Source organism: Myxine glutinosa, chromosome 5 (assembly GCF_964187855.1).
Source record: "Myxine glutinosa chromosome 5, kmMyxGlut1.1, whole genome shotgun sequence".
NCBI classification, from domain to species: Eukaryota; Metazoa; Chordata; class Myxini; order Myxiniformes; family Myxinidae; genus Myxine; species Myxine glutinosa.
In genome coordinates, this window is record NC_136265.1 from 167,476,650 (window position 1) to 167,489,478 (window position 12,829).

The 12,829-nt window shown below is 43.4% G+C and overlaps 2 protein-coding genes across 2 annotated transcripts in view; one reads left to right on the forward strand and one right to left on the reverse strand.

Moving 5' to 3' along the window:
• The window catches only part of LOC144892419 (uncharacterized), a 748,105-nt gene that overhangs the window by 152,230 nt on the left and 583,046 nt on the right, over positions 1 to 12,829 (forward strand). The gene's annotated exons all lie outside the window — the stretch shown is intronic.
• The window catches only part of LOC137426762 (uncharacterized), a 79,395-nt gene that overhangs the window by 66,463 nt on the left and 103 nt on the right, over positions 1 to 12,829 (reverse strand). The window lies entirely within an intron of this gene.

Genomic DNA, 12,829 nt, shown 5'->3' on the forward strand with positions numbered 1-12,829 from the left:
TAGTCACTTATTATCAACAGTTCAACACCCTAGCCAAATTGCTGCTCTCACCTAGAGGGGTCACTGCACAAACAGCACTGTGCTGCATACATACCACGAACAGAGATTATATTGATGCATGAAATGAAGAAAGGAGCAGAAAGTTTGAATGGAGTTGAATATACATGTGGGTCGGCAGGATAGTCTACAGCGTAGAGAAGAGGTACGCACACCCGTCTCTGAGCAGTCTTAGCCTGGGTTTGAATCTAGACCCGGCTATAAACCGCCCTCCTGATGTTTCACACGTTGGAAGAATGTCGACGGTGCATTCCGTCCATCATCGAGACATTTAGCCTCGAGACCCGTCGCCGAGACTACAATGCCTACACATATTGTCCCGTAATTTTACTCTACGGTGATTTATTCTACTTCACAGCCACCTCACCCCTTCCCCTTTGAGACAAATTCATCCGGTTGCGCCCCTGGCGATATATGCTGAAATGCATGTCTATATCTATATATATAAAATAAAGTTTTTGTTTGTTTGTTTGTCTGCACGCGCTAATCTCCTGAACGGTGAAAGATAGGAGGAAACCTCTGAAACAAAGAATGTCGGGATGGGCCCCGGGAAGGTTATATGCTAGGTGGCGAGGCCGGTCGAGGCCACCTCGGCTGGGCTGGGCCCATTTCGCAATTAAAAGTTGAGCTGGATTATAGTAGTCAATCTTCTACGGCAGATTGCCTTCGGTGCCCAGCAATGACGATTTGCAATGCCTGGAGATGGCATAGGAAAGGTGCGGTGTACAATAATAATCATAATGTCACTTTATGCTACGCAAGTTATAGAGCCTCTAAAATGTGGAAAACACCGGTCACTCGCACCAAAAGTCTCCATTGTGGAACTTTCGTCGTCGCTGCACTTTAAGCCTTTGCGCATCGCGCGAGTAAAAGCTGAATTATAGTAGTAAATTCAGTCAAAAAGAACCCGGGCAACGCCGGGTGCTTTCGGCTAATATATATTCATTCTTCCAGAAAAAATATTCTTCCAACGAATATATACATACATATATACTAGTTTGGCTCGGCTCGCGCACTGAGGAACAGGCTTATTTTAGCTGAGGCTAATGACTGTACCTGAGTTGCTGTGTTGTCATGATTTACACCAATCATAATACAAACAATTACTTTGCACAAATGTATTTGTTGTGTTTGTGATATTACATTTTTAGTCCAGGGGCCAATACTGATATTTTAACAAATTGGTACCACCCAAGGTCAGCAAACAGTTTTGGTATTTTTGTCTTCCTACATGTCTCTAGTTTATATATTGGTATGATAACCCTGCCTATCTAGTAGCTCAATGATAGTTATCACTCTGTAAACAAACCCACCTCCATATAATCTGGAAGTTGAATTTTAGGGGAGAGGGGTAGCATTTTTGCTTATAACTTCAGTTCTACTGAACATATTTTGACAATTTATGATTCATTGTGAAGCTACATCATATATCTACACAACTGTAATCCAATTTACACCTTTAATTATCAGGTGACTTCCTCGGAGGTCAAAAGGTCATGTTTCATTTTCCAAATCGAAAATTTAGCGTGTTTTTGTTTTCAACTGATCTGATTACTATTTCGTGATGTGTAGATGCTGAAATTATTTCACAATGTATATATAGGACATTGTAGATGATTTTAATAACCTAGTATTCACCAAACTTCAACAATGAAATTTATATTAACCCTTTTTATGATGCAAGCATTGTTTCTTCGATTTCCGAAAAATTTAGTCATTGCCTGCAAACAAACCTACCCCCATATAAAATGACTGTATATATATATATCATATATTATGACTTCCAGACAATATTTTTGGAAAACCAATGAATATGTCTCGAATGTGTTTTATCATTCACATACCCGCAAGCATCTATCTATAATTCCAGTAATCTCTGTGTGTGTGTGTGTGTGTATGTCTGTCTGTGTGTTTGTTTGTCTGTGACCGCTGTTTCTCGACAACCACGGGTCCGATATACTTGAAACTTGCCAGGTATATTGCTGGGGACCCGAGGATGTGCCTTTTCAAGGTTTCATATTAATCGGACAATTACTTACCGAGATATGTCCAAAAAACGCTTCAACCAATCAGAGAGCAGCGAGCTATCGCGTGTGCCGAACGTGGCGGGCACACTCTGCCTCGGATGGCACATTTGAGAGCGTATTCATTTATTTCACGTTTGCAAACTATGTTGGCGTTAAACTATGTTTTAATAAAGTTTTAAAACTAATAAAAACGCATTTGCGATTCATTCGCTTTCCTGCGCGTTTGTGCACGCGATGGCGATTGCTTTACCAAACTCCGGAAGCCGTTCGCTTTGGACCAAACCATTGCATGTAAATAGAGGGGGGGGTTCTGTGGTCGTTGCGAATGGACCAAACCATTCATGTAAATAGAGGGGGGGGATTGTCACTGTACTCGCAAGCCGTTCGCCGTTCGCTTTGGCGTTGCGAATGGACCAAACCATTTCATGTAAATAGAGGGGGGGGATATAATTTTAGATAGATATATAGTACGGGCATATATATAGTACGGGCATGCCCTAGTTGGTATAAAGTTACACATTTATAAGAACATAAGCAGATAAAACAATCATCAGAAAATAAATAAATAAGTTTTATTATCTCTGTGTCAATAATGTACAAAAATATTCAAATTGTCTAATAAGCCATTGTACTTGTTGTGAACACCATCGAGGTAATGCTCATACATTATAATCTTGTTATTTGCTTCAAAACATTATTTGTAAAACATTGCTTCAAAAAGGGGACCAAAAAACAACAACAACCACGGTCCCCGAAAAGGCCAACCCCCGCTTTGCGGGGGAAAATGGCCTCTGAGCGGTGGTTTTATTTGAAGTGCGTTTAGACTACAAACAGTTTCTTTCATGTAATTGGGACAAACTCAGTCGGTGTCACAATCGTCCACATCACTATCATTCAGCTCTATTTGTTCTCGTTCATTTGCTTGGTTGCTGCAGGTTTGCAGCTTACACATGTCTGTGCATTTCAGACCATTTCCAAGGCATGTGCAGATTGGTAATTTGCATGATCGTACACATGAGCAGAATAGCAGGTCCAACACAGCCTCTGGTGCAGGTGTACCTCGCATCCACTCAATGGCCAGATCCCCATCATGAATCTTCCATCCATGAGCCATTGGATAGGGTACACTAGGATTGCACTCCAAACACCTCTGCCAGATTGCAGCCTGATAGTTTGCTCGCAAGGCATGCATGAAGAGACAATCTTCACAAGGGGGAAGCTGACTGGAGTCAACTTCTCCACGCCTTGCACAAAACAGCTGGTAGCGAAGCTTGTTGACTTGAGTTGTGTTTGTGGAAGGCAAATACATCCGACATGTTACTTCCTGAAGCTTTCAAAATAGTTCATCAGAGACCTCCCAGGACCTTCCCAACTCTCTGAATGTGTCTTGACAGGTCTTGTTAGTCTTCAGTTGTTTGAACACGGCCGACTTTCCACGCCCAGTGAAAGCACAGACGGTATCACAGCCCGTAAATGAGTGCATTCCAATCAGAGCATCACAGACATTATCTCCTAGTGCATGACTTAGCTTGCTGATGTCAGTGAACCTTGTGTGGTTCTTGGTGCCACATTTCTGGAACATGGGACATGGATTCTCTTGCTGACTCCAATGCTTATAATCATTACATCTGTGTCCTCTGCTGTGACTACTATACCCTTGTAGCCTGATTCAGCTGCATGTAGAGCATGGAGTCGAAGACGGGTGTCTGCTTCTTCCTGGGTACTTGATAGCTCCGGTACCTCCTCCCATCGTTCCCTTGTGAGCTTGAAACAGACACCCTCACAGGTAACATACAGATCTTTGTCCTTGATCTCCTCAAGTTGACCTTTCCATTCTTCCACAAATAACCTGATGAGGTGTGTTTTGTTTTTATAGCTACACAAAAGCTTCCTCCACTGGTGTATATTGTGGCCAGGCGCAATGCTCCTTAGCTCAATACCTGAATCTGCGCCTCTCTTTGTCTCTCCAAATCTTTGATGGACATCTCTCTATATACATCAAAGATAACATCAATGCGCTTGCTCTGACCACCTTCATGGATAACTTGAGCCAATACTGATTCTGCCAGTTGGGAGAACGTTTTGTCTTTCCCCTTCATCTTTTGGACCAGGCTCATTCCATCTATCAGAGTGGCTGAAGGTTGAGGGATTATTTCTGCTGGTGAGACATGCTTCTCCAACACCCTGGCAAGAGCAGCCTTGTTGATCTTATGAAGAGACCCATCAATGTTGGCTAGGGCCCAAGGCAAAGGTCCAAGCAGGTGGGCTAAAACTTCACCCATGTGCAGCTGCCTGCTTTCTGCAACAAGAATCATCTGCCCAAACAGCTTCCTATCAGCCTTGAGAATAACTTGCTTTCTGTTGCCAAGGGTACGTGATTTCTTGCAAATGTCTTGCCAATTTCAGGGATTCTTCAAGCTTTGATGTGAGGTCCGTCAATGGAAAAACATCAGGATGTGGCCAAAGGTCATTCCTGATGTACATGATGAGCTGTCATATGCTTGTTCCACCCCTTTCTCATACTCTTGTTCTTCAAGGTCTTCACTCATACTAAATGTGGCTGTAGTCTCTTCTTTTGTGTACAATCTATAGCAAGAGTTGTGGTATTGTCCCACTGCTGCAACAAGGTCTCGACTCACTGCTGCAAGAACTTTTTCTTCAAAATTCCTAGTAGCTGCTTCACGAACTTTGGTATCAGCTCTCAACCCCAAACACTGTGTGAGGCGTTCTCGTGAACGTGTTCCTGGCAGGTATTTGCTTGAGCTGTTACAGAAGATACATAGCCTTTCGTATACTCTTGAAGTACTTGGTGCATCTCTACATGATTTTCTTGTACCAGTATCTTTAGCCTTAACATCAGCACCTTGGTTCTGGATACCACCGTTTGTGATGGCTTCAAGAAGCTTTTTCATAGTGAATACACTGCGACATTTGCGATGATACTGAATCTGTGGTACTTCACTTTCTTCTAGGCCCCTGGCTGTCTCCAAGAGTGGAGTGTGTTTTCTTATTTCTGCCGCTCTAAGCAGGGTTTTCCAGGATTCAAGACCTTGCAGCGGTGCTTGCTCCGAATCATCGTCGGTGCAAAGAATAATGCAGCTCATTTTTTCACGTTTCTGCGGTGTAGGATCCTGGTCACAAGTTGGTAGATCCATTGTAGATATCTTAGTTCTTCACCAATCTACTGCATACATACACACACCTCTGCAAGGTTAAGCAAGGCATAAGACATATTTCATTTAGCATTTACTCGTCACAATATTCTTCAAGTATCATAATGCTCTATTTAAAGCAGGTTTCACATTTGTACAGACAGCGACAAAAATTTTCGGAAATCGAAGAAATAATGCTTGCATAAAAAGGGTTAACATAGGGTTAATTGTTGAAGTTTTGTGAATGATATGTTATTTTAAATCATCTACAATGTCTTATCTATACATTATGAAATAATTTCAGCATCTACATATCACGAAATAGTAATCAGATCAGTTGAAAATAAAAACACTCTCCATTTTCGATTTTGCAATTGAAACATGACCTTTTGACCTCTGAGAAAGTCACCTGATAACTAAAGCTGAAAATATAATACAGTTGTGTAGATATATGATGTAGCTTCACAATGAATTATGATTTGTTAAAATATGTTCAGTAGAACTGAAGTTATAAGCAAAAATGCCACCCCTCTCCCCTAAAATTCAACTTCCACATTACATGGGGGTGGGATTGTTCACAGAGTGATAACTATCATTAAGCTACTAGATAGGCAGGGTTATCAAACCTAAATATAAACTAGAGACATGTAGAAAGACAAAAATACCAAAATTGTTTGCTGACCTTGGGTGGTACCAAAATCTGTATGGGCCCCTGGACTATTTTATAGGCAATTTAGGTTCAAGATTTTTTCTTCAAGAAAGAACCCCTCAGCACATACATAGGGGAGGGGTAGGTGCAGACTGGAAGTTTGGGACGATTACACCTCACCACCACGTAATTCAAAACACCTCACCACCAAGTAATTTAAAACACCTCACAGCCATAAAACATGTAATAAAAACACCTCACCACCACGAAATTAAAAACACCTCACCACCACGAAATTGAAAACACCTCACAGCCATAAAACACGTAATAAAAACACCTCACAGCCATAAAACAAGTAATAAATACACCTCACAGCCATAAAACACGTAATAAAAACACCTCACAGCCATAAAACACGTAATAAATACACCTCACAGCCATAAAACACGTAATAAAAACACCTCACAGCCATAAAACACGTAATAAAAACACCTCACAGCCATAAAACACGTAATAAAAACACCTCACAGCCATAAAACACGTAATAAAAACACCTCACCACCACAAAATTAAAAACACCTCACAGCCATAAAACACGTAATAAAAACACCTCACCACCACAAAATTAAAAACACCTCACCACCACGAAATTGAAAACACCTCACAGCCATCAAACACGTAATCAAAACACCTCACAGCCACGAAATTAAAAACACCTCACAGCCATCAAACACGTAATAAAAACACCTCACAGCCATCAAACACGTAATCAAAACACCTCACAGCCACGAAATTAAAAACACCTCACAGCCATAAAACACGGAATAAAAACACCTCACAGCCATAAAACACGTAATAAAAACACCTCACAGCCATAAAACACGTAATAAAAACACCTCACCACCACAAAATTAAAAACACCTCACAGCCATAAAACACGTAATAAAAACACCTCACCACCACAGAATAAAAAACACCTCACAGCCATAAAACACGTAATAAAAACACCTCACCACCACAGAATAAAAAACACCTCACAGCCATAAAACACGTAATAAAAACACCTCACCACCACGAAATTAAAAACACCTCACCACCACGAAATTGAAAACACCTCACGGCCATCAAACACGTAATCAAAACACCTCACAGCCACGAAATTAAAAACACCTCACAGCCATAAAACACGTAATAAAAACACCTCACAGCCATAAAACACGTAATAAAAACACCTCACCACCACAAAATTAAAAACACCTCACAGCCATCAAACACGTAATAAAAACACCTCACAGCCACGAAATTAAAAACACCTCACAGCCATAAAACACGTAATAAAAACACCTCACAGCCATAAAACACGTAATAAAAACACCTCACAGCCATAAAACACGTAATAAAAACACCTCACAGCCATAAAACACGTAATAAAAACACCTCACAGCCATAAAACACGTAATAAAAACACCTCACAGCCATAAAACACGTAATAAAAACACCTCACCACCACAAAATTAAAAACACCTCACAGCCATAAAACACGAAATAAAAACACCTCACAGCCATAAAACACGTAATAAAAACACCTCACAGCCATAAAACACGTAATAAAAACACCTCACAGCCATAAAACACGTAATCAAAACACCTCACCACCACAAAATTAAAACACCTCACAGCCATAAAACACGTAATAAATACACCTCACAGCCACGAAATTAAAAACACCTCACCACCAACTAATTCAAAACATCTCACCACCACGTCATTTAAAAACACCTTACCACCAAGCAATTCAAAACACCTCACCACCACGTAATTCAAAACACCTCACCACCAACTAATTCAAAACACCTCACCACCACATAATTAAAAACACCTCACCACCACATAATTATAAATACCTCACCACCACATAATTCAAAACACCTCACCACCATGTGATTTAAAAACACCTCACCACCACGTCATTTAAAAACCTCACCACCACATAATTCAAAATACCTCACCACCACGTGATTCAAAACCACCACAACGTTATTAAAAACACTTCACAACCACGGAAACAAAAGTTTGAGGGAGTCGTTAAGTGACAACACAGACACTGCCCAGATGTGTAGATATATCGATAAATGACTGTACCCGAGTTGCCGTTTTGTCATGGTTTAAACCAATCATAATTCAAACAATTATTTTGCACAAATGTATTTGTAAAATACGTGATATCACATTTTATAAACAATTGAAGTTGGGGAAAAAAAAATTCCCAAAAAAAAAAAAAAAATTGAAAATGTTTTCCAAAGCAATACCCTGAGGACATACCGAAGGGGGAGGGAGATAGGTGCATACCAGAAGTTTGGTACGATTTCCCAAAAGCTTGAGAAAGTAATTCAGTGAACATACATACATTACATAACATACATACACACACACACACACACACACACACACACACACACACACACACACACACACACACACACACACACACACACACACACACACACATACATACATACATACATATATATATATATATATATATATATATATATATATATATATATATATATATATATATAAAACAGTTTGTGTGTGTGTGTGTGTGTGTGTGTGTGTGTGTGTAATGTTACCGATAGACTCCTAAACGGAGAGGCTCACAAACTTGATATTTGGCACAAACATGGCCATTGAGCCTGGTACGAACAATCCGAACATGGTCGACCTAAAAATTTATTTCATAATATTTTTAAACCATATTTTTACCTCAGCGCATTTCAGCGAGGAATATTATGACCGGAATGGCAGAGCAGCGCGCTGATTCGCTCAGAGCGATCACGTGATGTTCCAACTTTGCCACCATAATCTTACAGTTATGCGTTCGCACGTAATTCAGTTTTTTCACATTTCAGCGAAGAACATTGCCATTCACACCACATAGGTTTTTTTTTCTTTCATCTTTAGATCCATATTTTTAGCCATAATGTAGCGAACGTAGCGTAGCTAACGTAGCGTTGGCATAACGTAGCGATCCTTGCTCAGGATCTTCGTCAGGTTCGCGAGCGAGTTAGCCAAAACGTAAAAGTGAAAATATATCGAATTTTTTATTCATATTTACCTCAGCGCATTTCAGCGAGGAACATTATACACGGAATCTCAGCTGGTCGCAGAGCAGAGCGCTGATTCGCTCAGAGCGATCACGTGATGTTCCAACTTTGCCGCCATAATCTCACAGTTATGCATTCGCACGTAATTCAGTTTTTTCACATTTCAGCGAGGAACATTGCCATTCACACCACATTGGTTTTTTTTTCACTTTCATCTGATATTTGTGATTTATTTCAAACAAACTGTATTTCCAATCTACACGGCCATGTATTCCTATTAACATTATGTAAAGTACATAAATTGTGTGGATTACATCATTTGTGGATGTGATCAATTGCTAGTAACCATCTATATCCCTCCCCTCCCCTGACTTCCTCCCCCTCCCTTCCCCCTCCCTTCCCCCTCCACCCTACCCTCTCCCCTTCCCCCCTCCCCTTTCCCCTCCCTGCCTTTCCCCCTCCCCCTCCTTTCCCCCATGCCCCTCCCTTTCCCCCCTACCCCTTCCTTTCTGCCCTACCCCTTCCCCACCCCCCTCCCCCTTCCCTCCCCCTCCCTTTCCCCCATGCCCCTCCCCCTCCTTTCCCCCATGCCCCTCCCTTTCCCCCCTACCCCTTCCTTTCTGCCCTACCCCTTCCCCACCCCCCTCCCCCTTCCCTCCCCCTCCCTTTCCCCCATGCCCCTCCCTTTCCCCCTGCCCCTCCCTTTCCCCCCTACCCCTTCCTTTCTGCCCTACCCCTTCCCCATCCCCCTCCCTTTCCCCCCTACCCCTTCCTTTCTACCCTACCCCCCTCCCCTCCCCTCCCCCCCTCCCCCTCCCTTTCCCCCATGCCCCTCCCTTTCCCCCCCTACCCCTTCCTTTCTGCCCTACCCCCTCCCCCTCCCTTTCCCCCATGCTCCTCCCTTTCCCCCCTACCCCTTCCTTTCTGCCCTACCCCTTCCCCACCCCCTCCCTTTCCCCCATGCCCCTCCCTTTCCCCCCTACCCCTTCCTTTCCACCCCACCCATTCCCCCTCCCCCTCCCCCATGCTCCTCCCTTCCCCCCTACCCCTTCCTTTCTGCCCTACCCCCTCCCCCTCCCTTTCCCCCATGCTCCTCCCTTTCCCCCCTACCCCTTCCTTTCTGCCCTACCCCTTCCCCACCCCCTCCCTTTCCCCCATGCCCCTCCCTTTCCCCCCTACCCCTTCCTTTCCACCCCACCCATTCCCCCTCCCCCTCCCCCATGCTCCTCCCTTCCCCCCTACCCCTTCCTTTCTGCCCTACCCCTCCCCCCACCCCCTCCTCCTCCTCCTCCCATCCCTACCCCTCCCCTCCCCTCCCCCCCGTTCCCCTCCCCCTCACCCCTTCCCCCTCCCATCCCTCCTCCTCCCCCCACCCATCCCTCCTCCTCCCCATCCCCCCCTCTTCTCCCCTCTCCCTCCCCCCTACCCATCCCTCACGCTCCCCTCTTCTCCCCTCTCCCCCTCCCCATTCCCCCCTCCCACCCCTCACCCTCCCCATTCTCCCCTCTTATCCCCTCCCCCCCTCTTCTCCCCTCCCCCCCGTTCCCCTCCCCTCCCCCGCCCGGCAATGCCGGGTACTTCTGCTAGTATATATATATATATATATATATATATATACATATATATATATATACATATATATATATATACAGTATATATATATATATATATATATATATATATATATATATATATATATATATATATATATATATATATATATATATATATATATATATATATATATATACAGTATATATATATATATATATATATATATATATATATATATATACACACACACATATACATACACACATATACATACACACATATACATATATGTATACACATATATATTATATACACATATACATATACATATACACATACACACATATACATATATGTATACACATATATACACATATACATATAGTCACGTGAAAAAGTAAGTACACCCCATGTAAAGTGTTGACTTTAGATCCGTGCGTGTGTGTGTGTGTGTGTGTACCACACACACACACACACACACACACACACACACACACACACACACACACACACACACACACACACACACACACACACACACACACACACACACACACACACACACACACACACTGTTGCGGTTTTGAGTTTTGTACAGTCAGTATAATAAAGGTTAAAATTTCCCCCTCATAGTTAGTCACACAAGCAACATGTAGCCTCGCGATAGTGTAGTTATTTCTTGGTATTTGTGAGCTTAGTCCTTTTCCTATGTTAGTTCTGCGTTGAGTAGAGTCAGGAGAATAGGTCCTACATCTACTGACTCTCCAGCCTCCCTAGCCTCATGCCCCTTTGCGCCGACTTTGGTTCATTTTGGGCGAATTAACACGAGGCAGGCCGAGGAGGGTCGGGGCGGAGCCGAATGAGGGGCGGCAGAGAAGCTGACGGTAAGCACGAGCCGCCAACTAGGGCTCAGAGGGTGTGGCGGCAGCACTGCGTCACAGGGCGTGGTTGGAAGGTTCAAGGGGGTTCGAAAAGGTTTGGGGCGTATCTATATAACCCATCGCGCAAAGCCCCCAGGAGAACTCGCAGCAGTAAAAGGACTGAAGAACTAGCGCAGGAGGACTAGCGCGGGAGAACTGGCTGATGACCTAAAGGATTGATGAGAGGACTCGTTGGCGAGCAGGAATTGAGAGATATGCGGGTGAAGAAAGACGCGCATGAACCGGAATACGCGCTATTATAAAGTGACGCTCAGTTGAGCTGGAGGCCGAGCCGCGTACAGTGCATTAAGTCACGCGAGTGATAACGGCTGTGTAACCGCTGGCCACGCTGAGAGACGCGTATTTGCCATTCTACCTCATCGGCTGCTTTTGTTCGGGAGACGCGCTACGAGGTTCCTTCCACCGCCTGCTGCCATCTTCACGGGACGTGCTGGGACCGTGGAGAGCCGGACGGGGCCGTTCCTGGACGACCACGTCGACGCGTTTGGCTGGAACATCAACCCATCTGCAATTCCCTGTGTGAGTGTGATGGGCCCGAGTCTGGGGGTTAAGACTAAGACTGTTTAAGTGCTGCTCTGTGTCTCTGCGTTGTACATACATGTACGCATGCGTTGTACATGCGTACATCATTGTACATACATGTGGGAATAATAATTAAACCTGTGTTCTTCCTTTTCCATTCGATCGTTCCTGTGATTTCCTCATTGGCTAAGCATGGTACGAAAAGAACCACTCGAATCGGGTTCCACTACCTAAACTGCACGGACCACGTGGTACTCAATCCGCTCGGTGTACCCAGATCACACGTGGCTCGTGCGAGGCTTGCTTCCTCGCTTCCGTGGCGGCGCAGGGATTTAGGTACGAGCGAGACTTTGTCCCGAAACCCTACCTTGCGTTTTGCCCGGAAGAGGCGTTTCAAGCCTCTCGGTTCCGCCAAGCCCAGAAAGAACAAGGGGATTAATCCCCCCTTGGTAAGGGGAAGAAGGGCGGCGGAGAACCGTAACAATATATACATACACACACACACACTTTTATATATGGCATGCGTGTATATATATATATATATATATATAATATATATAAAATACATATATATATATATATATATATATATATATATCCAGTGAAACTGGAAAAAAAAAGTTTATATCGATGCATGGATGTTGGAAGACGCTTGGTGCGAAAGACGAGGCGCGAATCTGTGAGAAAGTACGAATATTCACGTCTTCTCACAGCGCTGAGAAAAAACCAAAACGAGCGGTTTTAAAATAACAAAGTACAGAACGTGCATCGCAGGTCAGAATATTATATTCGTTCATTTCCCATAAATAAATTAAAAAAT